The sequence below is a fragment of the Zea mays genome, chromosome 2 (assembly GCF_902167145.1).
Source record: "Zea mays cultivar B73 chromosome 2, Zm-B73-REFERENCE-NAM-5.0, whole genome shotgun sequence".
NCBI lineage: Eukaryota > Viridiplantae > Streptophyta > Magnoliopsida > Poales > Poaceae > Zea > Zea mays.
The window spans coordinates 154,377,080-154,401,058 of record NC_050097.1 but is presented as its reverse complement, the minus strand read 5'-3'; the positions used below and the strand labels follow the sequence as shown (position 1 = coordinate 154,401,058).

General features: G+C 55.1%; 1 long non-coding RNA gene across 1 annotated transcript; it reads left to right on the top strand.

Annotated features, from left to right (window-relative positions):
* Positions 1 to 1,525: 1,525 nt before the first annotated feature.
* On the top strand, positions 1,526 to 2,341 carry LOC103647133 (uncharacterized). Its single transcript, XR_562672.3, has 3 exons — positions 1,526 to 1,759; positions 1,827 to 2,015; positions 2,310 to 2,341. It is a non-coding gene; the product is annotated as an uncharacterized lncRNA (long non-coding RNA).
* Positions 2,342 to 23,979: the final 21,638 nt, after the last annotated feature.

Genomic DNA, 23,979 nt, shown 5'->3' with positions numbered 1-23,979 from the left:
CTAACTACAGTCGGCCCGCGTCTCCTCGACCATCACCACCTTGACGGTCTCTATGAAGGTATTTTTCTTCTTTCTTTGATGCATATTATTAGAATTAGTTTGTTAGTTAAAATTTGATGCATGATTTTGGCTAGTTGTTACAATTGATGCATAATTTCTTGTTCATTGTAAATTAATCAATGTTAGGTTCAATGTTTGGTTAAATGTTTTTTATGTCTAGTGATCCTTCCTAATAGAAGAAGGGCTTAATGATGTTTATTTACACATTTTTATTTATGTTTGTATGCTTAATGATGTTTATTTACACATTTTTTTATTTACGTTTATATGCTTAATGATGTTTATTTACACTTTTTTTATACATTGGGTTATTTAGTTTTGGAAATGGATGACAATAAATAGAAGAAGGGCGATGTATGATGGATTCAATAGCGTGACTCTAGGTCACTCAAAGGAATGGGTTAGGGTTGCAAAACAATTCGTGGATCTCGCATTTTCCGGTGGACCTCGTGTGGTGAAGTGTCCGTGTACCAAGTGTCAGAATTTTAAGTATGTGAGAAAGATCGAAGAACTGGAGCATCACCTTTGCAAGAATGGGTTTATGCCTAACTATCTTGTGTGGCGCTCACATGGAGAAGTAGAGCAGAATATCACAGAGTCAGAAAGAATTGATGATGATGAGGAGGATCGGATGGATGACTTGGTGGCTGATATTAGTAGAGAGTATCCAACATTGGCCTCGGAACAGGGTACACCAGAGGAAGTGCAGGAGTTTTATAAGCTTCTTCACGCGTCAGAGGAAAAAGTGCATGATGACACCACTGTGACCGTGTTGCAGGTGGTTACACGTCTTATGGCAATGAAGGCAAAGTATAACTTCTCGAATAACTGCTATAACGATATAATCAATCTGATTATTGATCTCATCCCATCGAACCATAAGATGCCAAAAGACTTATACCAGTCTAAAAAGATCGTGTCCGGTCTTGGGATGAAGTATAAGAAGATTGATGTGTGCGAAGACAATTGCATGTTGTTCTGGAAGGAATATGAAGCGGCCACCCATTGTCAGATATGCGGTAAATCAAGATATGCGGAGGTACTAAAAGAGGATGGATCAGGCTTTGCCACAGGTGCACGAGTAGCAGTTGAAGGTGCAGATGGGGCATGTGTTGCTGATCCCACTGTTCGCTTGTTTACTGTCCGCTTGGAGGCAGTAGCAGCATTAGCTGCGAAATTATAGAAGCCATTGGATGCACCAGGGACCGTGCTTTCTACTAGCTGCGAAATTATAGAAGCCATTGGATGCACCAGGGACCGTGCGAAATTATAGATGGGGCATGTAGTACGCTGCCTGTCCATCCATACCAAATGTTCCCAAGTAGAGGTACTTGTTCCCAAAGACTCGCCCAATCCGTGCCTCCCACCTCCCGTTGCCGGTGTGAGTCAGTGTGCCTGCAGCCTGGACTGGACAACATTTCACAATCCAGTGAGACATCCATTTTTTTGCCAGGTGTGTTCCCAAAGACTAGTTTGCCAGGACTGGACAACTAGTGACCACTGAGAGGATTTAAATCTAACACTAGGTGATCAATCGAGATGTAGGTGCTGGAATCAAGATTAGCACATAGTAACACAGTAGAATAATATAAGCTTATTGTATTTGCAGATATATAGTGCTCAGATGGGAACTCAAATGGGACCCCAGTTCACCCGTCCGTCACAATCTGGACAGACACCAAACACCAATGAAACACAGGTATAGTTTTGTAGTATATTTACTTTCATTTACAATTATAATCATGCATTGTTTTATTTGGTTATAGGGTTCTGAGACCGGACAAGGAAATCCACAGATGGACATACAGTGGTCGATGCCCCCTAGAGGACAGATTCTTCCTCCTCCACAACCAGGTATGGGATATTGGCCGCCACCACCATGGGGATATCCTACACATCCAATGGCGCCTTGGGGACGCCCCCCATGGCCAACACAGCCACTTCCGTCATCAGCAGTACGTTCCTGAATTTAATGCTAGTTGCTTTCAATGCTAGTTGATTTTTCGAATATACTTAGTACTTCTTAGATGGTTCTCTGTTTAGTACTTCAAGTTTGAGATGGTTCTCTGTTTAGTACTTCATTTGTAGTACTTCAAGTTTGAGATGGTTCTCTGCTATGATCATGAGTGGTACACAAGTTTGAGATGGTTCTCTGTTTAGTACTTCATTTGTTTCTTTGACATGGATTGAACATGTAAAATGATTGAGGACATCATGCATATTTATAAGAATTTTGGTTTATTTTGTAGGATTCCGGCTCTCATCAAGTGACTCCTCCCCCCTCACGATAACTTTGCGGACAGATGTCTCAATTCTAGTGGTGGAGCTACGAACAACAATCCGATGTCCTGATCGAGAGCGATGGAGCGAATGTTTGAACTTGTGAACTACAAATGTGAACTATGGATGTGAACTTATGTATTTGGACTTAATTATGTGAATTTGTGAACTTATATTTGGACTTGTGTGAATTTGTGATATGAACATATATCCATGTGTTTGAAATCTGTATTGTATGTGATATTCTGTGTTGCATGTGATATTATGTGTGTCTATTTTTTCATTTCGGAATTTTTTATTTTTTTCTGGAAAAGAGTTAAGAACGTGGGTACCCACGTTCTTAAGTTTAAGAACGTGGGTACCGTCGAACTTAATGGGCAGCCCTCGCCGACCCAGGCACGACCCATAAGTTCGACGGCCACATGGCACCGTCGAACTTAAGGTTAAAAACGTGGGGGCCGTCGAACTTATGGAAGAAAATTCAACGGCCCCGTCGAACTTAAAAACCCACGTTCTTAACCTTAAGTTCGACGGTACCCACGTTCTTAACCTTAAGTTCGACGGTACCCACGTTCTTAAGGTTAAGAACGTGGGGGCCGTCGAACTTACTTCTTTAAGTTCGTCAAAAAAACGCCGTCGGCTATGTTCGTGGGTAAACCCACGTTCTTATGTTAAGTTCGACGGCCTATTACATTAAGTTCGACGGTTTTTCACCCACGTTCTTTAACCAATTTCTTGTAGTGAAGGACATGGATAACAAAAGCTAGTCAATCCTTAGGCATACATGTGTAAAGCGGGAGGTGAATTAAATAATGAATAGGACAGAGATAGGTCAAAGGACACTTGCCTCCACCAACCGACTGCTGCTCAGGGGCTTCTCCTGCGAGTTCCTCGGGCTCTTCGACCGGATCGTTCTCTAAGCGGGTGCAAACATACATACATCCATCCATTGAAATTAGGAAACCAACAGTACACCATACAAGAGAACAAGTAAAGCAAATATGCATAGAATACCACATACGATAATGGATTTACCTTGGTTAGAAAGAAACGAGGGAAGGTTTCGCAGGGGTTGAGGCTTATGCTCGAGGGGCACTACGGGTAAACGAATGACTAGACGTCACGCGCTCTAGTTCCAGTTGGTCCTAACAAAAGGATTAGCTACATGCACTAATGTAAACACGATCACTTTTAGTAGATTAACATAGAATAAGATAGACGATTGACTATTCAAATTAACTAACGTAACCAATTTCCAAACTGAGACTCCTACCTTATTAATATAAACGACGTGATTAGCGCATATAGGAGACGGGGGGGTAGACGTGGCGTCTGGGGGTAGACGGGGCACGACGAGGCGTGCCAAGGCACGCGCACTACGCGGGCACGCGCGCGAGGCCGCCTGCACACGCCACGAACTAACCGTGCGCACGTCGGGGCCGTGCGGTAGCCGAGCTCAAAGCCGCGCGCCATAGGCACGCTGGGCCGAACTCAAGGCTACGCCGGGCCGACACGACGCGAGCAAGGCACGGCGGGGCGGGCGGGCAAGCACGCCGGGGCAAGCGAGCGCGAGCGAGCGAGGACGCGGCCGGACGAGGCCGAGAGCGGGGACGGGCGGCCGAGCCGGGGCACGGGGGCGGTTGAACCAGGGGGCGGCCGAGCTCGCCGGGAGGCGGGCGGCCGAGCCGGGGGCGGGCGCGGGCGCGGACGGGGAAGGGGCGGCGCGAGGCGGTCGAGCTCGCCGGAGCCGGGTCGGGCGAGGGCGGCCGGGGCGGGGCCGGGCGAGGGCGGCTCGCCGGAGGGCGGCGAGGCGGGGCCGGGGCAGGCGCGGCCGGGCGCGGGGACGCCGGGGCTGGCGCGGCCGGGCGCGGGGTCGCCGGAGCGGGCGCGGCCGGGCGCGGGGCCGGGCGAGGGCGGCGAGGCGGGGTCGGGGCGGGCGCGGCCGGGCGTGGGGACGCCGGAGTGGGGCCGGGGCGGGCGCGGCCGGGCGCGGGGACGCCGGAGCGAGGCCGGGCGGGGGCAGCCGGGCGGGGCCGGCCGAGGTCGGGGACGGGCGCGCCCATGGCGCGAGGGAGAGGGCGCCGGAGGGAGGGGAGGAGAGAGGGGGGAAGGAGAGGGGGTCTCACCGGAGGGGAGAACGGCGGCGGCGGCGCGGGGGCAAGGGGCGGCGGTGGCTAGGGTTAGGGTTAGGGTGAGGAAGGGAGAGAGAGAGAGAGATGACGGGCGGGGCCCGCGGGGGGAATTTTTGGAAAAAGAAAAAGGAGGGGGGCGGCTGGGCCCAAAGTGGGGGGGGGAGGGGGGCGCGCGGCTGGGCCGGCGCGGGGCCCACGCGGGGGGGAGAGGGGAGGGGGGCGGCTGGGCCGCCAGCTGGGCCGGCCGAAGGGGGGCGGCTGGGCCGAATAGGGGAGAAAATGGGGGGAGAAGAGAGAGGGAAGAAAAAGAAAGAAAGAAGAAAAAAAAAAGAAAAGGCTTTTCCCTTTTTTCTAATTTCTAATTTTCTCTAGACGAAAGCATTCACATTTTTAATCAATCGAAAAGTATGCAGGGTTCGGCATGGTGCATCACACAAAATAAGGTGTTTTAAGGTTTTGCTTTACACGAGGTCTAAAGCCAAAACCCGCTGCGACTTTGGAAAAGATCAAGGCTTAGCGAGAAGAAAAGGGAAAAAGGAAAGAGTAACGCCTGAATTTGGTGAGGGAAAAGAAGAAAAAAAATTCTACCACCAAATTCAGGGCGTTACGGCCTCGCCCGACCCAGGGGCTCGGACTCGGCCTCGGCCATGGAAGACAGACTCGACCTCGGCTTCGGAGGAGCCTCCACATCGCCCAACCTAGGGCGCAGGCCAGCCACGTCAACAGGAGGCGCCATCATCACCCTACCCCGAGATGACTCGGGCCGCAGGGAACAAGACCGGTGTCCCATCTGGCTAGCTCCGCCAGATAGGCAATGATGGCGCCCCGCATACTCTGTGACGACGGCGGCTCTCAGCCCTCTTACGGAAGCAAGAGGACGTCAGCAAGGACCCAACCGCTCCGACAGCTGTCCCTCCGCCAGGCTCTATCGCTCCTCCGACGGCCACGACATCACACCAGCTGGGTGCCAAAATCTCTCCGGCGGCCACGACGGCATGTATTTAGGGTGCTAGCTCTCCCCCGCTAGACACGTAGCACTCTGCTACACCCCATTGTACACCTGGATCCTCTCCTTACGCCTATAAAAGGAAGGACCAGGGCCCTCTTAGAGAGGGTTCGCCGCGCGGGGACGAGGACGAGACAGGCGCTCGCTTGGAAGCCGCTCGCTCCCTCACCCGCGTGGACGCTTGTAACCCCCTACTGCAAGCGCACCCGACCTGGGCGCGGGACGAACACGAAGGCCGCGGGATTCCCACCTCTCTCACGCCGGTCTCTGGCCGCCTCGCTCTCCCCCCTTCACGCTCGCCCTCGCGCTCGACCCATCTGGGCTGGGGCACGTGGCGACACTCACTCGTCGGCCCGAGGGACCCCCCGGTCTCGAAACGCCGACAGTTGGCGCGCCAGGTAGGGGCCTGCTGCGTGTTGACGAACACCTTCCCGTCAAGCTCCAGATGGGCAGTCTCCAGCAACCTCTCCAACCCGGGACGGTGCTCCATTTCGGGAGTCTTGAGTTCATGTCCCTCGACGGCAGCTACGACATGATACTCCTTCCACCGCCGCGCGACAACGACAATGGCGGCCGACAACCCGCCCGCCGGCGGCGCAATCGACGACGTCTTCCCCGCGTGGTGGAAGAACAACTCTCGACCTCGTCCCGCCTTCTTCCCCGCCGACGGAGGGGAAGGCAGGGCAACCAAGGCCAAGCAGGAGGCAGCGCCTCGTTGGCTGTCGAGCGAGTCGACAGCTCCGGCACCCCAACGAGGGGCGCACCGGGTATTGACTTCGCGCCTGAGACGAAGACGAGCATCGTCTCCCCGTGACACGCCAGTCCCGAGCAAGCGGACGACGCCAGCGCGCTCGCGGAGAGCTTGCTGGACGTCACCCTCATACCTGAGACGACGGTGCAGTCAGCCCCCGACGTGACTTTATCGCCGCTCGTCGACCAAGAGGTACCGACCGATTCCCATCCCACGTCATTTGGATTCAGCCTCAACCCGCCTAACGACCTTGCTTTGGCAGGCGCTCTCGTAGGGGCGAGTCCAAACCCTCTGGGGTTTTGCATGCGGTCGCCTTGGGACCGGCTGACGCATGTCTCGACCTACGGGCCCTCTGGGTCCGAGGAAGACGACGAGCCCAGCATCTGTTGGGATTTATTTGGACTTGGCAACCCCAGCTCCATGCGGGACTTCATGACCGCATGTGACTACTGCCTCTCCGACCGTTCCGACGGTAGCCACAGCCTCGACGACGAGGACTGCGGCCCAAGCCGCGAATGTTTCCACGTCGATCTAGGGGGTCCCTCCGAAGGCAATCATCTCGGCATGCCGGAGGATGGTGATCTCCCTAGGCCAGTGCCCCGCGTTGACATCCCACGGGAGCTAGTTGTGGTCCCCGTTCCGGCGGGGGGGTCACGACCCACAGCTCGAGCAAGTCCGCGGGGCGCAGGCCAGGCTCGACGAGGGAGCAGGAGCGCTTGAGCCGATTCGCCGGGACGTCGGGCAGGCATGGGCGGGCCAACCCCCGGCCGGAGAAATACGTCATCTGCCCCAGGGCTTCCAGCACCGCGTCGCCGACGACGTCAGGGTCAGGCCACCACCCGCATCTAGTGGGGTCGGCCAGAACCTGGCCGCAGCAGCGATGCTTCTCCGTGCCATGCCGGAGCCATCAACCACCGAGGGTCGGCGAATCCACGGGGAGCTCAAGAATCTCCTGGAAGGCGCCGCGGTTCGACGGGTTGAGAGCTCTGCCTCCCGAAGGCAGGGATACCCCTCAGAACCTCATGCTGCGACTTCCCGATTCATGCGGGAAGCCTCGGTCTACACCGGGCGCAAGCGCAACACCGCGCCTGCAGCCCCGGGCCGCCTCGGCAACGAGCACCATCACCGCGACCGTCGGGCCCACCTCGACGAGAGGGTGCGCTGAGGCTACCACCCCAGGCGTGGGGGACGCTACGACAGCGGGGAGGATCGGAGTCCCTCGCCCGAGCCACCCGGTCCGCAGGCCTTCAGCCGGACCATCCGACGGGCACCGTTCCCGACCCGGTTCCGACCCCCGACTACTATCACAAAGTACTAGGGGGAGACGAGACCGGAACTGTGGCTTGCGGACTACCGTCTGGCCTGCCAACTGGGTGGAACGGACGACGACAACCTCATCATCCGCAACCTCCCCCTGTTCCTCTCCGACACCGCTCGCGCCTGGTTGGAGCACCTGCCTCCGGGGCAGATCTCCAACTGGGACGACCTAGTCCAAGCTTTCGTCGGCAATTTCCAGGGCACGTACGTGCGCCCCGAGAATTCCTGGGACCTCCGAAGCTGTCGGCAGCAGCCGGGAGAGTCTCTCCGGGACTACATCCGACGATTTTCGAAGCAGCGCACCGAGCTGCCCAACATCACCGACTCGGATGTCATCGGCGCGTTCCTCGCCGGCACCACCTGCCAAGACCTAGTGAGCAAGTTGGGTCGCAAGACCCCCACCAGGGCGAGCGAGCTGATGGACATCGCCACCAAGTTCGCCTCCGGCCAGGAGGCGGTCGAGGCTATCTTCCGAAAGGACAAGCAGCCCCAGGGCCGCCCATCGGAAGATGCTCCCGAGGCGTCTACTCAGCGCGGCGCCAAGAAGAAAGGCAAGAAGAAGTCGCAAGCGAAACGCGACGCCGCCGACGCGGACCTTGTCGCCGCCGCCGAGTACAAGAACCCTCGGAAACCCCCCGGAGGTGCCAACCTCTTCGACAAGATGCTCAAGGAGCCATGCTCCTATCATCAGGGGCCCGTCAAGTACACCCTTGAGGAGTGCGTCATGCTTCGGCGCCACTTCCACAGGGCCGGGCCACCCGCGGAGGGTGGCAGGGCCCGCGACGATGACAAGAAGGAAGATCACCAAGCAGGAGAGTTCCCCGAGGTCCGCGACTGCTTAATGATCTACGGTGGACAAGCGGCGAATGCCTCGGCTCGGCACCGCAAGCAAGAGCGCCGGGAGGTCTGCTCGGTGAAGGTGGCGACGCCAGTCTGCCTAGACTGGTCCGACAAGCCCATCACCTTCGACCAAGCTGACCACCCCGACCACGTGCCGAGCCCGGGGAAATACCCGCTCGTCGTCGACCCCGTCATCGGCGATGTTAGGCTCACCAAGGTCCTTATGGATGGAGGCAGCAGCCTCAACATCATCTACGCCGAGACCCTCAGGCTCCTGCGCGTTGATCTGTCCTCCGTCCGAGCAGGCGCTACGCCCTTCCATGGGATCATTCCCGGGAAGCGCGTCCAGCCCCTCGGACGGCTCGACTCTCCCATCTGCTTCGGAATGCCCTCCAACTTCCGAAGGGAGACTTTGACGTTCGAGGTGGTCGGGTTTCGAGGAACCTACCACGCGGTACTGGGAAGGCCATGCTACGCGAAGTTCATGGCCGTCCCCAACTACACCTACCTGAAGCTCAAGATGCCGGGCCCCAACGGGGTCATCACCGTCGGCCCCACGTACAAGCACGCGATCGAATGCGACGTGGAGTGCGTGGAGTACGCCGAGGCCCTCGCCGAGTCCGAGGCCCTCATCGCCGACCTGGAAAGCCTCTCCAAAGAGGTGCCAGACGTGAAGCGTCATGCCGGCAACTTCGAGCCAGTGGAGACGGTTAAGGCCGTCCCCCTCGACCCCAGTGGCGACGTCTCCAAGCAAATCCGGATCGGCTCTGGGCTCGATCCCAAATAGGAAGTAGTGCTCGTCGACTTCCTCCGCGCGAGCGCCGACGTCTTCGCGTGGAGTCCCTCGGACAGGCCCGGCATACCGAGGGATGTCGCCGAGCACTCGCTGGATATTCGGGCCGGAGCCCGACCCGTCAAATAGTCTCTGCGCCGATTCAACGAGGAGAAGCGCAGAGCGATAGGCGAGGAGATCCACAAGCTAATGGCGGCGAAGTCCATAAAAGAGGCGAAAAGCGTCAAGCTCAACCCCGAAAGGTGGGTCCTCGGGGTGCCCCAGGGCATGGTCTTGGGGTTCATCATCTCCAAGCGGGGCATCAAAGCCAACCCAGAGAAGATCGCGACCATCGCACAGCACCCCGAGCCCTTGCTGGGGGCACCCGGGGGCTACACGCACCCCCGGGAAAGGCCGCTTGTCATCGCCAAAGTTCTGGAGCCCGGAACGTACAAGCTGGCCGGCGGTCAAGGCGAGGTCTACGGCAACGCTTGGAACATCCGACAGCTACGTCGCTTCTACCCTTAAGATGTTTTCAAGCTGTTCGTATACCTCGCTCCCACACAAGTCTCAGTCGTCAAGGAAGGGTCAGCCTCGCCTCGGCAGAGCCCGACCCTCCCTCGGGGGCTAAAAAGGGGGGAACCCCTCTGCGTCAAGATTGGGTGTACCTCTCCGCATCCAAAATTTTCGGTCAAAAAGGCTTTTGCGTTCTCCCGGCTATGTCAGAAGCAGGGCCCCAAGGAGCGAACGTGGGTGCATGTAAGTGGCAAGGCCGACTGAGCCGAGGAACTCCTATGCCTCCGGGTTAGGGACACCTCACTCATCACCCGCCACGAAAAATGACCCCTACTCGGGAAGCCACCCTGTTATTGACAGGCAAAGCCGGACACGCAAAATAAAAGGAAGAGGAGTACGACTTCATGCAATGGAAACAAAGTGTTCAGGCCTCAGTGGCAACAGAAAGACACACGCGCATCCAACAGAAACTGTTCCAACAGAGTTAGGCGTCGCCTTGGGAAGGAGCCGCGCCTTCAGCTCCGTCCCCGCCTTCGGTAAAGTCCATCTCAGCTTCCGGCGACGGCGCAGGTGGGAGGATCTCCGCCTCAAAGGTGGTCGCCAGCACTGCGCTCGGACCCGTGGTGACCGCGTCGAGCCGCTGAACTTCTGCCAGGGCAGCTTCGTCTTCGTCAGGAAGACAATACCCCTCACTAACCCGCTCCAGGTCCACAACGTAGTGGGAAACGAGCACGGCGAAGGCCCGCTTGACGCCGTGGTGTAGCGCCTCGCGGAGTCTGTCGCGCACGTGATCACCCAAGGCTTGAAGGCGACTTTGAGGGGAGCTTCCTGAGGGGACGTCGCCGGAGCCAAGGATCCGATAAACGTCCGAGACGGCTTCGGACATGGCCGCGTGGTCGGCCTCCCTCTGCTCGGCCGCCCCGGCAAGCGCCTCGGCAAGCGCCTTGGCGGACTCATCAAGGGCGGACTCGAGCTCTGCGAACAACCAGAAGAAAGATCTCAAACACAAGCAGAGGAAACAAACAGGAACGAGAACCAAGGATGTCCAAGGCGTACCTCCGGCTCGGGCACGCTGCTCCGAGGCCGCGACCTGGGCTACGGCTAAGTCGGCTGCAAGGGTTTTGGCCCGGCTTTCGGCCTCGACAGCCCGGCTCCGAGATTGGTCCCGCTCCTCGACGACCCGGTCGAACTCCGACCGCTGCCGTTGCGCTTCTGCGCGCGCCGCGGCCGCCTCTGCGCGCGCCGCTGCCGCCTCGGCTCTTAGGTCAGTGTAGAGCAACTGGAGGTCCGCTACCTCGGCACCCTGCTGAGAAAGGCGCGCAGTAGCCCCGGCGAGCGAGGTCCTCAGGGATCGCAGCGAGCCCCAGACGTCGACCTCGTGGCGGATGAACGACGACTTGGCGGTGCTCCGATCCGTCACATCCTGAGGGAAGGAAGCGGGGCATCACGAAGAACGCCTCGGTCACAGAAGAGAAAAGGTATGCCTGAAACCGTTACCTGGAGGATTTTGGGGACGTCCCTGCAGAAAACCTCCAGCGACGACCGGAGCGACCCCACCGTTGCTTCAGCACACTCGCGGAGCTCATCCCAGGACTGGTCCTCCCGTTCATCGTCGAGAACGAAGACGGGGTCCGAGGCCTCACGGGTCCGGAACCGGAGCAACTGGCGTCGACCCTCGGAGCTCTGCCGCACAGCGACGAGGCTGCCGCCCGGCGGGACGGATCGCGCCTCCACGCCCCCCTCTTCCGAGGCACCAAGCGCCGATGCATCAGCCGTCTCAACGTCGGCAGCAACCGGTCGCTCTCCGACTAGGACGGCGGCGACTTTGGTAGCGGCAGGCGCCGGCATGGCCGGCACGTCCGGTGGGCTCGGGACCACGTCAGCGTCAGCCGCCTCCCCTATCACAATGGTCGCCTCGGCAGAAGAGCCAGCCTCGGGAAACTGCTCCACGGCGACCGGTGCCGCCCGAGCCCCCTGCGGTGGAACGCCTTGCGAGAAGGTCGGCTGAACGGCAAGGCCCGGAGCGGCGCTGGCCGCACAGGCCGGCGTCGTCTTAAGGGCCTTCCGGGGTGCCAGGTCGGTCAGGCCATGGCTTCGCTTGCTGAGGGAAAAAGAAAAATCACGGCCGGGACATATGAATGGAAAGCCAGGACGAAGACATTCCGAGATACTTACCCGCTCCGGGCCATGATCCACCGTGCCTGGGGGGAAGTCTCTTAGATCTCGGCCCCCGGAACCGCCGCTGAGGTCCGCTTCGCTGGCAACTTCGGCACCACCCTTGCTTTGGACGCTCGGGGGGTAGATTGCCTAGGCACTGTCACGGTGACCTGAGGGTCGCCTCCCTGCGCTGCCGGCGCGAGCGGTGGCTCTCGAGAAGCAGACGCCCTGGCCTGGCCCCCCGGGGTCACCTCAGCTCCTCCAGCCGAGGGGTCAGGTGCCCTCTCGGGTTGCCCCTGCCCCTCGGGCCGGGACCCCGACGCCCCAACTCCAGGGACTGACAGCGTCAGCCCGCTCGGGGGCTGGCTTGACGGCTCTTGGCCAAACCCCAAGCCGGGGCAGAGGCCAAGGTGGGCGGCCATGTCGTCCTCCTCGTCATCATCTTCATCATCGTCGTCGTCGTCGGGCGTTTCCGGCGACGGCTCCCTCGGGAGCCCCTCCCTCTCCTATCGGCGACGGAGCTTTTCCAAGGCGTCTCGAGCCCGCCTCCGCTCGCGGGCCCGGGCCTTCTCCGCGTCCTTCTTCTTCTTCTTCTCCTCCGCGGCGACCCACCGCGCTGCTCGGTCCACCGCATCCTGCGGGACCCGTGGCAGGGAAGGCTTGTGCCACCCCACCTCCTGAAGAAGGGGGGAAAACCCCGATCGTAAGAACCAGGAGCATCCTGATGTATGAAGAAGGAAGGAGCGGACACTCACCAGAGTCACGCACCCTCGGTCGGGGCGCATCAAAAGCTGGGAGAAGGCGTGGGGGTCCGGCTTCCCCAATGCGACGGACACCCGCCATTGGAGGGCGTCGAAGGGAAGAGGATCAGAGGACATCCGCGAGCCCTCCCAGTCAGCCTCCGGGGTCATCTCCCAAAGCGACAGCCGTCGCTCCGCCAAGGGAAGCACCCTCCGACGGTGGATGGCGGCAATCACTCCCACAGCGGTGAGTCCCCCCTTCCGCAACGCCTCCAAGGCCTGGAGAAGGGGTTCGAGGTTCTTCTGTCTTTCGTGCGGGGTCCCGTGGCGCCAAGCGTCGGTGGCAGTGGTAACTACTCGCTGGGAGAACGGCGGGAGCAACTCGCCGTCATTCCGGAGGTAGAACCACCGGCGCTGCCACCCCTTGTTCGAGGACGCGAGGATGGCAGGAATATACAGCGACGCCCGCGACTGCCTCAGCAGGAGGGTGCAGCCGCCGGCCCGCACCGCTGCGCGGACTTTCCTCTCCCCTGTCGGCGAGGCAAAAAGCTCCGTGAAAAAGAGATGGGTCCACAAATCCCAATGGGGGGTGATCCCCAAGTACCCCTCGCACACCGCTACGAAGATGGCGGCCTGCGAGATGGAGTTGGGGGTGAGGTTGTGCAACTCCACCCCATAGTGGTACAGGATCGCCCGCATAAAGCGGCCCGCCGGCACACCGAATCCCCGCTCGTGGAAGGAGACGAAGCTCACGATGTACCCCGGCGGTGGGGACGGAGCGGCTCCGCCCATGGGAGGAATCCATTCCGGTCGCTGCTCATCGGTGAGAGGGCGAAGCAAACCCTCGCCGACCAGATCCTCCAGATCACTCGCCGTCACCGTGGAAAAAGGCCATGGATCGCGCGGCGAGATGATGGTCACCCGGTCAGCCATCACCGAGCGGAAGGGATGGCGGCGCAAGGGGCAGGAAGGGCGGTTTCCTCTTCTCTGGCTAAGTCTCTCGGGTTGCGAAAACCTAAGAGGGAGGCAGGAAGCGGAGCAAAGAACCGTCACCAGACCCTCTCCCGGGTATATAAAGACCAAGGCGAGACCAGTTCCAACGTTCCGCCCGGACCGAACGCGGGATTCAAAAAACGCGAAGCAAAACAGCCGTTCCTCGAACGGCTCACGCACGCGCAACGGCCGCCCCGCCAACCACTCGCCCCGTCGCATTAACTCCGCGGCGGGACAGGCGGCGCTTCTGGCAGGAGAAGCGGGCGACGCTTCGCCTTCGCCGTAATAACCGCGCCAAAAAAGGTACGCCGCGTCGTTCGATTTCGTATCCTTTTCCTTTTTTCCTCTTTCTCTCTCTCTTGCAACAGGGACCGGGAAAGGGGGATACCCCGAAAAGGATCCTTCCCCGTGAAGGAACCAGGCTCCGAGCCTCCCTACTGATCAGAGGTTCGAAGGCTGGCCCCCCGAAGGGTTCGACAGCCGCCTCAGATCGCGTGGGCCCTACACCCACTACTGGTCAGAGGTTCGAAGGCCGGCCCCCCGAAGGGTTCCACGGCCGCCTCAGGCTACTCGGGCTCCGCGCCCATTACTGATCAGGGGTTCGAAGGCTGGCCCCCGAAGGGTTCACAGCCGCCTCAGACGCCGAGCGAGGGATGACCATGGGTACGTTCGATACATAACCAAGGCTCGGGCTGCGCTCCCGAGGTACCCTAGGACATTTCCGAGACCAGCGGGAGTGATCTTGTAACGGAATCCCATCAGAGGGAGGCATCGAGCCCTCGGACCCCGTCGCCAGGGGACCGGGTCCGGCAGATCACCCGCAGGTACTTTTGGGCGTGCCTCTGGGCCCCTAGCCGACCCCTAACGAATGGGGCACGGACGTCCACTCGGATTACCCGCTTGCAGCTCACCGGAGACACCATGTTCGGCGCCCATCGAGGGCAACATGGCGCTTTCCCCCCCTCCTCCTTGCGAAAAGGCGACGCAGGGGCGTATGTAAAAAAGTCGAGTCTGTCCCTGATCGCCCTCTCGCCCTGTGCAGAGGCTCGGCGGCTGCTCTCGCAAACCCGGCTCCGGCTGAACCGTTGACAGCGTCAACATACCAGCCCGGGAACTTGGGACCCGACCGTACACCCGGGCTACGGCCAGCTCGCATGAGGGAACAACCAGACCAGCCGAAGCATTACGCGAGGCATTAAGACCTCGAAGGAGTGAAACCACTCCTCCGAGGCCTCGGGGGCTACACCCGGCGGGTGCGCTCGCGCGCACCCACCGGAACAAAATGCAACCGAGAAAGGCTGGTCCCCTTGCAAAAAAGTGCGATGAAAGCCTCCAAGCGAGTGCTAACACTCCCTTCGAGGCTCGAGGGCTACTGTCGGGGACCATAATTAGGGGTAAGACTCCTAATTCTCAGCTGGTAACCCCCATCAGCATAAAGCTGCTAAGGCCTGATGGGTGCGATTAAGTCAGGGATCGGTCCGTTCGAGCGACTCGATCACGCCTCGCCCGAGCCTAGCCTCGAACAAGGGCAGCCGACCCCGGAGGATTTCCGTCTCGCCCGAGGCCCCCCTCCGACGGCGAACGTATTTCCGGCTCGCCCGAGGCCCTGCCTTCGCTAAGAAGCAACCCTGACTAAATCGCCGCACCGACCGACCAAATCGCAGGAGCATTTAATGCAAAGGTGGCCTGACACCTTTATCCTGACGCGCGCCCCCCGGCAGAGCCGAAGTGACCGTCGTCACTTCGCCGCTCCACTGACCGGCCTGACAGAAGGACAGCGCCGCCTGCGCCACTCCGACTGCAGTGCCACTTGACAGAGTGAGACTGACAGGCAGTCAGGCCCTGCCAAAGGCACCATAGGAAGCTCCGCTTCGCCCGACCCAGGGCTCGGACTCGGGCTAGGTCCCGGAAGACGGCGAACTCCGCTCCGCCCGACCCAGGGCTCGGACTCGGGCTAAGTCCCGGAAGACGGCGAACTCCGCTCCGCCCGACCCAGGGCTCGGACTCGGGCTAAGTCCCGGAAGACGGCGAACTCCGCTCCGCCCGACCCAGGGCTCGGACTCGGGCTAAGTCCCAGAAGATGGCGAACTCCGCTCCGCCCGACCCAGGGCTCGGACTCGGGCTAAGTCCCGGAAGACGGCGAACTCCGCTCCGCCCGACCCAGGGCTCGGACTCGGGCTAAGTCCCGGAAGACGGCGAACTCCGCTCCGCCCGACCCAGGGCTCGGACTCGGGCTAAGTCCCGGAAGACGGCGAACTCCGCTCCGCCTGACCCAGGGCTTGGACTCGGGCTAAGTCCCAGAAGACGACGAACTCCGCTTCGCCCGACCCTAGGGCTCGGACTCCGCCCTGGCCTCAGCCGACGACCTCCGCCTCGCCCGACCCAGGGGCTCGGACTCGGCCTCGGCCATGGAAGACAGACTCGACCTCGGCTTCGGAGGAGCCTCCACATCGCCCAACCTAGGGCGCAGGCCAGCCACGTCAACAGGAGGCACCATCATCACCCTACCCCGAGCTGACTCGGGCCGCAGGGAACAAGATCGGTGTCCCATCTGGCTAGCTCCGCCAGATAGGCAATGATGGCGCCCCGCATACTCTGTGACGACGGCGGCTCTCAGCCCTCTTACGGAAGCAAGAGGACGTCAGCAAGGACCCAACCGCTCCGACAGCTGTCCCTCCGCCAGGCTCCATCGCTCCTCCGACGGCCACGACATCACACCAGCTGGGTGCCAAAATCTCTCCGGCTGCCATGACGGCATGTACTTATGGCGCTAGCTCTCCCCCGCTAGACACGTAGCACTCTGCTACACCCCATTGTACACCTGGATCCTCTCCTTACGCCTATAAAAGGAAGGACCAGGGCCCTCTTAGAGAGGGTTGGCCGTGCGGGGACGAGGACGAGACAGGCGCTCGCTTGGAAGCCGCTCGCTCCCTCACCCGCGTGGACGCTTGTAACCCCCTACTGCAAGCGCACCCGACCTGGGCGCGGGACGAACACGAAGGCCGCAGGATTCCCACCTCTCTCACGCCGGTCTCCGGCCGCCTCGCTCTCCCCCCTTCGCGCTCGCCCTCGCGCTCGACCCATCTGGGCTGGGGCACGCGGCGACACTCACTCGTCGGCCCAAGGGACCCCCCGGTCTCGAAACACCGACAGTTACTAAGTGTAAGTAAATACCAAACCTTAAATAAAGTAATAGAACAAAATTAATAATAAACCCATGCAATGCAAATGACAAAATTGAATTTAAGTTCCATAAATTAATCATCAGAGAGTCTTGAGTCGTTCATGACCGTGAGCTCGGCTAGTATACCAGTTTTACACTCTGCAGAGGTTGTACCCTTTACCCACAAGTCATGTTACCCATCTGCCAAGGGGTCGCGACTCCCATACACCTCTACCTAGGAGGCGAGGCAGGGCAACACTATGAGGCCTTTACAAAGTTCCACTAGCTTCCGAAAACCCGCTACAGTTTATGGGAAGAGCACTTGCAAGAATCCCCCGTCTGACCGCCATCGCAGCTAAATCAACCCGAGAACCTCCTTGCATGCAACTCCCCTACTGCCCTTGCCCCTTTCGGTTAAGGTAGTCTTCCACTAGCTTTCCTAATTAGTCAGCCAAGGGCGTCCCATTAATCCCTTGTGGTGGCACGTGTTACTCAAGTTAAGCTCTATGTTCCAATTAACATTAATAATCTTGACATGAACATAAATAAAATAACAAAAGAATTGGAACATAGATATAATAAATGATTATCCCAAAACCATATAAAGCAATAGCAAAACTACCCAAGTGATTCAGGGGTAGCAAAACTACCCAAGCAATAGCAATATCAAAATTAACCTATGCATGAATAAGTGACATTAAGAACATTATTGGGTAAAAAGTGGTCAAGGGCACAACTTGGCTTCAAGGAGCTCCTGCTCAGCTACTTCTATCTGCTGCTCACCAGTATTCTCAGTCACGGGCTCTTCTACTCACCACAATACACACAAGCACAGTATATAGAGAAAATTAATATCACACCAAACATCTAAACAAAATACACAGTAATAATCTACACATTAAAATAAAAACCTAGGAACATGAATCATAATTTTTGGAGTTATAGATTTTAAGTTATGAATTTTCAAAGGTTTTATATGCTTGGAATAGGATTAAATGAGAATTAAATTTTCTTACTGTTTTCATGGCAAAACAGAGACTCTAAGTGTTAGAGAATAAAATTACAAAATTTTAGAAAGTGGTATGGACTAATTTGGACTAAAAATGGATTTTCTATGAATTTATCAAGTTCTAGTAATTATTTTCATATTAAAAATCCATTTTCTATTTCATTTATTCAAATTAAATGGGTTCTGGACTGGGCCTCATTTACCAGAAAGGTCAGGGACCCCGGCGCATAAGTTTCTAAGACTCAGAATACTACGCAGTGGACGGCGGGTTATAATCTATAATTCCAGAGGGGCTCGTTTGCAAAATGTGCCGCGAAGGGGGTACGGGGCGCTCACAACCGTCCGATCTACTTTGGACGACCAGGATTACATCCGCACGAGATTGAACCGGTATGCTATAGGAGACTTTGGATGAACAATCTACGGTCCAGATTTAATTATCGTGGATCCAACCCAGAGCCCCCGATCTCGATCGAACGACGTACCCGCATCCATGCAGAACCGATACGCTAGGAGAGATCCTAGCCGATCAAGTCGGATCCGATGGCCCCCGGTCGTTGCCCTCCTCCCAGCGAACTCCGGTGACCGCACACAGACCCACGGCGGCGCGCCATGGCCGACTCACCCTTTTCAATCTACGGTGCACGACTGCTAGGTATACTAGGTGCGAATTGAAATTGGGAAGAATGCGAACATGGGGAAGGGACCCATACCGTCAATCTCGCAGTGCAGCGCCCTGTCCACGGAGATGCGCGGATCCACGGCGGAGGAAGAAGCACGGTGAGCAATTCGTCGTCACCCCGGACTCCACACCCTCGACGGTTGCAACAATCTGGTTCCAGGCACGCCAAGCCACCAAAACCGGGCCTTGCGGGCGCGGCGGCGCTACCGGCGTGGTTCGGCAGCGGCGGTTTCACTCACGAGCGAAAAGCAACGGCGGCAACGTGGTGGCGCGATTGGTATGGAATCCACGGAGCAGGGGAGGTAAGGGAAGAAGCGAGGAGGGTCTTCGGCCCGCTTTTGAAGCTGAGTCCAGGTGCAGTCGCGGATTAGCAGAGGTGCCGCGGGTTCAACAACTCGCCCGAGATGCGCAGCGAGGAAGAGAAACAGAAAGAGAAATCCTTGCCTGACAGGTGGGGTCGGCAACACGAGCGAGGTAACTGGCAGGGCGCGGATGCGTGGCGACAAGGACCAACGACTGGCGAGCGGACCCGGCGAGAACTACGGTGGCCACGGCGGTCAATTTCTACAGCGAGCGCGGCGGAGGTCGTTGGATCGCGTGGCATTTGCGCTGAGCTGGGAGATGACAATGCGGGCCCGCACGACAGCGTTACAGGCGGGGCGCGCGTGCCAGTGAATGACGAGGTGGGACCACGTTACAGCGACTCCAGCAAAATGATGCGGCAAAGGATGACGGGCTGCGCGGCAAGTAATGGGAACATGGGCTGAAATGGTGATTTCGGGCCCAACAGTGAGACTTCCCCTTTTTCTTTTTATATTTTCATTTTCCCTTTCATTTAAACCTCAAATTTAAATTTGAATCTTGTTATGAGTTTATTTTTTTTCTTGGGTAAATTACACAAATTCAAATCCTAGTTCAGGGATAATATATTTTTATTTTCTTTTTTTATACCCAATTCATACTTGTTTTCTTCTCTTTTCTAAATTCCGGGATCCCCTTTTAGGAGTTAAATTCCACTATGAGCTTTAATATTTCCTATCTTTTTATGTTGTCACAAAATGCACACCAAATAAAATCCAGCATGATGCATAAATTAATGGTATATATTCTTTTATTAATTATTTGTTTTCAAATATGGTGTTCACATGAAATGATAGATAGAGATGACACACTCATGTATACAATGGGATGTAATTTTCTCCTTTTCGAATTTCTTACAAAGTGGGTATTACAGACTGTCTCTGGTGCTCGGCTGCTCCTCGGACCTCGACTCCCTTCCGTCATCTCTGGTGCTCCGGCTTGAAAAGGTTTGTTTTATTTTAGCCCTTTAATTCTTGTAATCGTCTGGATAGTTAGATGTACATTTAATTACATTTTTTTGCCTTGAACCTTGTAGCCGTTGAGGTAGCCGGAGCCGACTGTCCGTTGTAGTCGTTCTGCCGTTGAACCTCCTAGCCGTCGGGTTCGTGTCCGTTGTAGCTGTTGGGCTCATGGACCTTGACGCGGCTGCAGAGGAGGAGGAGGAGGGCAGGCTCGAGGACCATAATGAGGCTGAGGATGCTAGGTTCTTCATTGGTTTTGGTGAGAGTGAGACCCATGGAGATCCTATTGAGATCGATACTGTCACCGGCTCTAGAATAGGGACTGGCATAGGCTCCACGAGCCTGCCAGAGTTAGTCTCTGATCCTGATGCTGGTGGTAGCAACTCGAACTCGAAGAAAAGGTCCAAGTGCTGGAATGACTTTGATGAATTAACTAAGATTGTGAATGGTAAGAAAGTCAGGTATGCTGCTCGTTGCAAGCACTGTAAGCAAACACTTACTGCTCGATCTACTTCTGGTACTGGTCATTTGCTTCGTCATAATTGCCCTGCTAAGAAAGCACATGAACGCTCTGGGCAAGTCCAATATGCGCTTAAGTACAATGCTAACAGTACTTTGCAACGTTGGGGGTACTCTGCTTCTATTGCTAGGACTGAACTGTGTCGTTTGATTGCTAGGGATGACCTTCCTTTATGGCATGGTTCTACTCCTGCTTTTCAATGTTATATCAATCGTTCTCATAACCCTAGATTTGTGCATGTTTCTAGACAGACAATTGCTAGGGACATGGTTAAATTTTATAATGAACGTATGGTGAACTTAATTGGAACTTTTAAAAATGATGTTGGTTTTGTTTATCTTACTTTTGATATTTGGTCTGGCAAGGCAAAGGAGGATTACTTAAGCGTAGTAGCTCATTTTTTTAATTCTAAGTGGGAATTAGAAAAAAGATTGCTTGCACTTAGGCTCATTGATGGTAAGCATAGTGGTGTTAACATTGCTAATATTGTAGCTACTGTTATTGATGAGTATAGTTTAACTAAAAAAGTGGTTGCTATAACTTTGGATAATGCTTCCTCAAATAATGTTGCCATGAAATTTCTAAGACCTTTCTTGTGTCGTTACCTTGATAGTAGCCTTGGTACTGATGCATCTAATGATGAATTGTCTACTATGTTTTTGCATCAACATTGTTCATGTCATGTTATTAATCTAATTGTTAAAGCTGGTTTGGATCCTATCAGAACATATCTTGATGACTTTAGAACTGCTATAACATTTTTAAATGCATCCAACCAACGTATAGCTGCATACAAAAGCTACTGTATGAGTATGGCTATTCGCCCTCGTAAATTTGGTGTTGACATGGATGTTAGATGGAACTCTACCTATTTAATGATTATATTGCTAAACCAACTGCTACCTTAATGTTGCATCACATTCTGAGGATAGCTAGACATCTAAATGCATTTGAGAATGATATATTGCTAAGATGTGTTGTTATTCCTATGAAAGATAAATTCTTGAAGTACTGGAGAGACATTCCAATTATATATGCAGATGCATTTATTTTGGATCCTAGAGCTAAAATGAGTGGTTTTAACAAAGTCTTGTCACACCCGGATTTAAGGGATAAAGTCAGGTGCGTCTCATATGTGCGCCAAAGAAGAACAACACATATAATGGCAAAGTGTATAGAGATAAATGTCACAAATATCATAAATGTAATTATTACTTAGCGGAAGTCTTAAAAAATAAATGATAATAATAAAGCGAACTAAACGTCCACCCTTGGCGCCATAAAGCTGACTGGGAGACGCCTCCTAGATCAACTCTTACTCTTCATTGTACGGCTCCTCCTGGACAATCTGTTCTTCTCCTTTGGGGGGTTTATATATCGCAAGGGTTAGCTCACAAAAGATCATGGCTCAACAAGTTGTGGGGAATAATGTGTATGAACTCACCAAAGGTGGGAGTTCATGTGAAGTGTAAGGCTGATCAACAATAGGGTTTAAGGCTGAGCATTGCTTTTAATAAGTTGGTTAAATTTTATTAGCAGTTACTAAATGTAAGTAAATACCAAACTAGAATAATAATATATCAAAATTAATAATAAATTCCAATGTGATGCAAATGACAAATGGAATTTAATTTCATAAATTAATCATGCGAGAGTCCTGAGCTGCTCATGACCGCGAGCACGGCTAGTATACCAGTTTTACACTCTGCAAAGGTTGTACCCTGTACCCACAAGTCATGTATCCTATGTCGCCAGGGTTAGCTAGACCCTTAGAGACTACCGAGGTGAATGGCTAGGGATCCACTACGAGGCCTTTACAAAGTTCCACTAGCTTCAGAAAACCTGCTACAGTTTATAGGAAGAGCAATGCATGAATCCCCCGTCTGACCGCCATCGCAGCAAAATCAACCCGGGAACCTCCCTACATGCCTACTCCCCTACTGCCCTTACCCCTATCGGGTAAGGTAGTCCTCCACTAGCTTTCCTAGTTAGTCAGCCAAGGGCGTCCCATTCCACCCTTGTGGTGGCACATGTTTCTCAAGTTAAGCTCGATGTTCCAATTAACATAGTTGTCTTATCATGAACAGTAATAGAACAATAATAAAGAATAATCATGTGTCGTAGTTATCTCAACACCCAAAACCATGTAAAGCAATAGCAATGACTACCCAAAAAATCAGAGGTCAACAAGGTGAAAAGATAACCAGACTGGGACGACCTATTGGGTCCATCAAAATTAAGCCTATGCATGAATAAATGATTATAAAGAACATTATTGGGTAAATAAAAGTGGTCAAGGGCACAACTTGCCTTCAATGAGCTTCTGCTCAGCAACGTCTACCTGCTGAACACCCGGATCCTCAGCCACCGGCTCTTCTACTCGCCACAACACAAACAAGCATAGTACAAGGGATAAATTAACATCACACCAAACATGAATACAGAATACATATTAATAATCTACGCATTAAAATGAGATCGTAGGAAAAAGAATCACTAAATTCAGATTACGGATTTTAAGTTATGATTTTCACAAGTTCTTAAGTGTTTGGTACAAAAATTAATTGAGGGATCAATTCTACTATGGATTTCATGTTAAAACAGTGGCACTAAGTGATAAACAATATTATTACAAAATTATAGAAACATGAATGGATTGAAAAGGAGTTAGCATGAGTTTTCTATGAATTTTACAAGTTTCTACAATTATTTTTGCATTAAAAATCACTTTCAAAATGAATTTCTCTGATTTTTATATTTCCCTGGACCGCGCTTATAATACTGAGAAGCTCGAGGGTTAGTCCACAAAATAACCTAGACTCAGACTACTGTCGCATTGGATGGCGGGTTTATTTTTAAATAGTCCAGGGACTCATATGGAAAAGTGCATACGCGAAGGGGTATCGTTGATCACTAGCCGTCCGATCAACACCGGACGCCCCGGATTAGATTGCTCATGCCATGAAGTGGTACGCCACGCTATCCATCCGATCTGTGATCTACGACTACGGATTAATGGCACGCAACTCCGTTCTCCTGAACCAATCGACGTACCATAACCCAATTAAAACCTCCCACACGGAGCCTGCAATACGGCGAATCGATCTAGCGAACCAATTTATGTGTATGATCAATGAAAACTACGGTCCATAGGAGAGGGCAGTCCACGGTGGTTCTACCAGTGCCGACGAGCAATCAGCGCCCCCAACGCGACAGGAAAACTCAATCACTCGGGCCTACATTTGATGAGGGTAAGGAGGAGAGTCGGGGAAATCTTACCTAGGTCCGGTGACGTGAGGAATTCTGTACTCACGGTGAGGTGGCTTGGCGGCGGCAGCGGCAATGGCTCCGAGCGGTAGCGGCGGCGCCCAACTTCCCGAGGTGACCCGAGGGTTGTGAGGGGAGGAAGAAGGAAAAGGGACGCCGGGCGTAGGGTTTATACCCTGGAGGGGTCGGTGGTATGAGGCCTGAAGGGAGCTCACGATGCGGCACATCCAACCGCGTTTTGTCGCGAGGTGGTTGAGGAGACGGAACTGACGGGAGTGGTCCACCCGGCAGCGAGAGTGCAGGACTCGTGCAGTGTGTGGATGACGAGTGGGGTCCCGAGAACAGCGAGACGGCTGGCGTGCGGACTCTGCCTGTGTTGATGGCCAGTGGGGCCCATCAGTCGGGATTGAGAGCGATCTGGCGTGCGCGGGGCAGTCGCAGGTAAGTGGGTC